Source organism: Cannabis sativa, chromosome X (assembly GCF_029168945.1).
Source record: "Cannabis sativa cultivar Pink pepper isolate KNU-18-1 chromosome X, ASM2916894v1, whole genome shotgun sequence".
NCBI lineage: Eukaryota > Viridiplantae > Streptophyta > Magnoliopsida > Rosales > Cannabaceae > Cannabis > Cannabis sativa.
Genome location: NC_083610.1, coordinates 68,865,381 through 68,871,223, shown reverse-complemented (window position 1 = coordinate 68,871,223; position 5,843 = coordinate 68,865,381). Strand labels below are relative to the sequence as shown.

The 5,843-nt window shown below is 30.2% G+C and overlaps 1 long non-coding RNA gene across 1 annotated transcript; it reads right to left on the bottom strand.

Moving 5' to 3' along the window:
- Positions 1-321: 321 nt before the first annotated feature.
- On the bottom strand, positions 322-3,442 carry LOC115702556 (uncharacterized). Its single transcript, XR_004008919.2, has 2 exons — positions 1,029-3,442; positions 322-479 (listed from the first exon to the last, which is right to left on the bottom strand). It is a non-coding gene; the product is annotated as an uncharacterized LOC115702556 (long non-coding RNA).
- Positions 3,443-5,843: the final 2,401 nt, after the last annotated feature.

Here is a 5,843-nt window from a genome sequence, read left to right as displayed (position 1 = left end):
TCTGGCAGTATTTTAGTAAAAAAAAATGGCAAAAGTCAATATAGTATGTAAATTTCCCATAAATTATTATCGATGCAGTACTAATATGATGCTAATTTACCCCAATTTAAGAGCTGAGATAAAAAATAGAATATGTATAAGTATTCTCTAAACTAATATTTGTATAATGTTAATAAATCAACTAGATTTCAACTCGTGTATGTTAGTTAAATAGACCTTATGAATGTAAATAGAACTAAAGATGAACAATTGCAATGATTTTTATAGTTAAAAAGGGGAAATTTAAATAAACAATGGAATTATAATTGTAATTTGTACATATAAAATTAAAAAGTGGTAAACTTCATATATACGTATATATATACATACTCTATCCGATTAAAGAACACAATTAAGGATGCTTGATATTCCTAAAATTAACAAAAACCATATAAGATAATATAAAGAGATCTCTCTATTCCCACACCAACTTTGATTACCTGCAAAATGCAAATATAAATATATATATATATATATATATATATATGTATGAACTTATACACAAGAGAAAAACAAAAACAATACCCATGAATTATATGAAAAGGTTCAACACTAATTTAGAATCCACACCCTTTAATTTTGAGCTCTCCTTAGGAGATCTGAACTAAACAGCTGAACTTTCAAAATAAAATAGTTTGATAACAAAACATGTTTCTCACGGTTATGGAAAATTTTTCTTCTTCGTATATAGAATTGATGGCAGTACAATATAAACAATTCTATCTCTAATCAACGTTACATTTACCCAGCAAAAAAATAAAAAAATAAAAGATAAAAAGAAAAACGTTACACTTACAATTTTTCAGTACAAACATGTGTATATAATAATATCTATGAACATCAAAATCTTCAGGGATCATCACTTAACTTAAATTTACATGGGAAATATAAATATTTTTCACAGAACCAAAACAATATACTTAGGTACATTTATATATATATGTGTGTGTGTGTGTGTGTGTTTATGTACAAAAATCAAAGATCCAAACCTCACTAGAGAAGAGAGTAATTCAGTTGATAAATGGGATGGCATGAGAAAGATGAAAGACAACAGAGATATTGGCACGGCTCAATCAGAAAGCATAATCCACACACACCTATATATATATATATATAGAACTCTCTGAGTGAGCAGGGCCAACATCTTAGTAAGACTTTCATAATATATATATATATATATATATATATATATATATAACTAAAACATGTTAAGCCTTGATTTATGTAAAAGAGCAGAGACAGATATACATAATTTGGGAAGAGAAAAGAAGAAAACGTATATATGTATGTAGATGAGGGAGAGAGAGAGAGAGAGAGAGAGAGAGAGAGAGAGAGGTGTGGTTATTATAAAGAAGAGGATGGGAATGTCTCGGAATATTTCAATTGAATTGAATGAAAATAAATAGAAAGGAAGGAGAGAGAGAGAGAGAGAGAGGAGAGGTGAGAAGGTTTTTTGGGAAAGCATTAATGGGCTACCAAAACTCACAACCCAAGGCCATTGCATTAATCTATACCAACCCTCGCCCAACCTCTATAATAAATTACCATAATATTCTCTCTCTATCATATATGTATTTAATTCTATAGCATATAAAATAAATCTCTTCTTGTTATTGACGTTCAAGCACTCTGGCCCCTACCATAAATGAAGGAATCCGCAGCAATAAATATATATATATGCGCACAGTCTGAGTCTGGTAAGTAGCATTAATAAAAATTAAGAAGTTTTTCCAAAGAAAAAAAATAGCTGTTTTTTTTTTTGGTAATACACGGATCGAAAATATTGAAACCGACCGTCTTTCATATATATATATATTAAGGTTAATTTGTAATTTTTTCCTTTTAACTTTGACATGTACTAAATCATGCCCCTAAACTTTTTTGGCCGTTAAAAATTCTCCCTGAACTATTAAGATTGTTAAATTTAAGGACTTTTATCTAATATTAGTAAAAAAATTCTAACATGGATGAAAATTCAGGGGGCATGATTTAATACATATAAAAGTTTGAGGGGTATGATTTGATAGATATCAAAGTTTGGGGAGCATGACTTAGTACCTGAAACAGTAAAATTGAATGAAATTAGACAAAAGTCCTTAAATTTAACAATCTCAATAGTTCATGGAGAATTTTTAACGGCCAAAAAAATTCAGGGGGAAAAATTACTAATTAGCCATAAATTAATTTATTAAGTTTTTTATATATATATATTGTAGTTACTCATAATATATAATAATAAATATATTATTATTTTATTAATATTAAAATTAAAAAAAATAAGATAATTAGTTTTTAAACGAATAATTTGTATAGTTATAGTTATAGAATGTATAATAATGTGCTTATAGAATAAATTGAATTATATTTAAAAAAAAATGAGTTTGGGCGGTTTAAATCGACCAAACCGGGGTTCAAAACAGTCGGTTTTAAGATAGATTGTGGATTGGTCGAACAGTATTCTGATTGCACCAATCCAGACCGAAAACCGAATTCTTAATTTTTTTTATAGAAAAAAATTGACCAAACCGACCGATACTCACTCCTAGTTAGGCATTACATGGTGTTCAATACTATACTGATGTGACGCGTTGTAATTGGTTAGTTGTATTATTAACGACAAAAATTAAATTTATATTTATTTGTAACTGAAAATTAAACTTAAGTATTTATGCCACAAATTACTCTATTATTTACTATATATATCCTAATTTTAGCAACAATAACTTTTTAGCTTTAATTTTTTATTAAAAAAATAAATAAATAGCATCCTATTGTATAGCATCATGCAAATTTTAGAATGACACCCATCTCTCTCCAATGGTATAATATTTTACTATTTTGCCATGTAATATGTCCACTTCATCAAGCATCCTCTAAATTTTTACTATTGGAAATGCTCTAAGAGCATTTTCAATGGAGCAACACCTATAGTTTCCAAAATACACACATCCTCCTAAAATATTTTTTTTATTATTTTTTTCTCATCCACATAAAATTTGTCATCTTCTCTTAAAAAAATACTCCAATCCAATGGTCGACAACTATACAAGTTGCTCTCTATGGTCCCACATAACATTGAATTAATAACTTTTTAGGTAAAAAATAATTTTTTTCTAATAAAAAAATTTTAAAAAAAAATGCTCGCCCATTGTCTATATTAAGCACCACTTCACATAAAATTAATTTTGAAAATTAGACCACATTGCATATGTACCAAAACCACTCTAATGGGCAAGTGCCATTGGAGATGCTCTAAAGGTGTCCGTTAGTTAGCATTTCTCTTAATTTAAGCTTTTCATTTATTTATTGGTGCAACTACAATAAAAATGACTCTCTATTTAAACATTTTAGCTAAAACAAAGTGAAAAACCGTGTTTTTGCAAAATGTCAGTTATATATAAGAAATTATAAAACTGTAAGCGTTTGCAGAAGCAGAAAGTAATTCTGCTACAGCAAAACAAAGCAGGCAGAATATAAAATATTAGCAGAAAAATAAATAATTTGACACAAGAGATTTATACGTAGTATCAGTGTTCTCCCGAACACTCCTAGTCCACGGGGCCACGCCCAGAGAATGAAATCAATTAATAAAGTATCAAAATTACAAAGACAATTGACTTAAACAAGTTTAGACTCCCTTTAAAGTATTGCCGCAATCCTTTGTAATCCACTTTATGAATCTGACTTCTTGAAACACCTTCAAGCCCGAACTCCCTTCGTCTTTGAAGTGTGAGTGCTTACTTCCTCCCGAAGTAAGGCTTCAACAAGTCTTCTCCCGAAGACCAAGTGCTTACTTCCTCCCGAAGTAAGACTTTATCAAGTCTTCTCCCGAAGACCAATCTCTTGTTCAGTCAAGTAGTTCTTCACAACCTCTATGATAGAGTAAGAACATAAATAGAACAACTAGAACCTAGATGAACAACTAGGCTCTCACAAAACAAAGAAACACTCTTCTCTCAAAAAGATAAATGCAAAAAAATGATTAATGGAAGAGCTAATTCGAATGGTTGCTCTCTATGCTCTATTTATAGAACATAGAAACCAAAGAGGCAACCACAAGTTCGAATCTACAGCTGTACAAAAACTTTCCTAAGAAAACACGATCTGCTATATCAGAATCGGATGCTGACGCAGCAGATCACACCAGAATCGGGAAACTTGCTAAAACCGGGTCCGATCTTCTATCAATGCTTGATTCCTACCAAAAACAGACTAGATATTCTGATTGTATCAAGATACAATCGAAATCAATAAGGAAAAGGCAACAATCAAAGTTTCCCTAAAAAAAACAACTTTCCAAAAGAGAATTTCTTCTCTTTTAAGAAGTTTTCAACAAAGGAAAGTTCAGCTGAAAGTACAACTTTCCTAACAAGGAAAAGGGCAACTAAAAACCGAATTTATAAGGTAAGAATCCGAATATGAATGCTCAACAATCTTACCATAAATGGAAAAAATATTTTGTCAACTAACTTGCCAAAAAAAAAAAGACTTTACAATCTCCCCCTTTGGCACTTTAGATGAACAAAATATTTTCTAACACAAAGTACCTGCAAATTAAAGTTAGCAAGAACAAATAACAACTCCCCCTGAGTAACACACTCGAAATTGCAAAATAACAAAACAACATGCTAACTTTTAATCCAAATAAGTTCACAAGTACCAAACACAACTCCCCTTGGAAAAAGGGTCCAGAGTTGATAAAAACAAATTGAATGCTCAATAAAATGCACATTAATTAAAAAATATTTTGACAACTAAATTGCCAAAAAAGGACCTAACAATCTCCCCCTTTGGCACTTTAGATAATCAAAATATTATTAATTAACAAACACCTACAAAACAAAGTTAGTGAAACAAACATAAAAACTCCCCCTGAGAAGCACAACATTAAACCAAAATAAAAAGCTAACTTTGACCAAAGACGAACACAAACACAAACCTCAACTCCCCCTAGACAGTTGAGAATACAATTAAACCCAATTACTCCCCCTTTTGTTTATCTATAAGGGCCAAAGACAAAAAGAAATGAAAATATAGAAATATGTCCAACAAAAACAAAAAAAAAACTTATGCCCCATAAAACTTGATCAATGAGGACAGCTGCTTGGACATTTCTTGCTGAACCTCCTCCATGGCAGCAAGACGATTGGAGCAGCAAGAGGAGCATTTGAGGGGGCTTGTTCGGATTCCACCATTTTCCTTGGATGTCCTAGGTTCTTAGTTTTAACCATGAATTTCTGAAAGTAAGAATGGGAAACAAAGAAGCAAGAACACAGAGAAATATGAATCGGGTAGCTAGGTTATGAAAAGAAAAGACAAAGGAAGTTGGTTTATATAATCATGTGAGAGAGGATCAAAATAGGAAACCAACTTAAAAAGAGAAACTACCAGCCCAAGAACAAAAAAGGAAACCGCCCCACTCTCTTGCAACTCCTTTCCTTTTTTTAAAAAAAAAAATAAAATAAAAGGAAACTAGAATTACCAACAATATTCTAAAAATAAATCAATCTTTCAAGATTAAAGACACATTACCATATAAAGATTAATCTTTAATTGGAAACATATCAAAATAAATCAAAGAAGAATAAATGTTGATACTTACCATTTAAGCACAAAATTTCCTTAACCCATGAAATAAGTCACACGCCTCCCTCTTTTTTTTTTTTTCTTATTTTTTTAAAAAAAAAACTGAAAAATAAAATACAATGTGTACAATAAATATATGAGATTCTAAACAAGCAATGTAATCAAATATCATTGAAAGTTGACAAAATAAAATACATGTTATGCTTTTAAGGAAAATA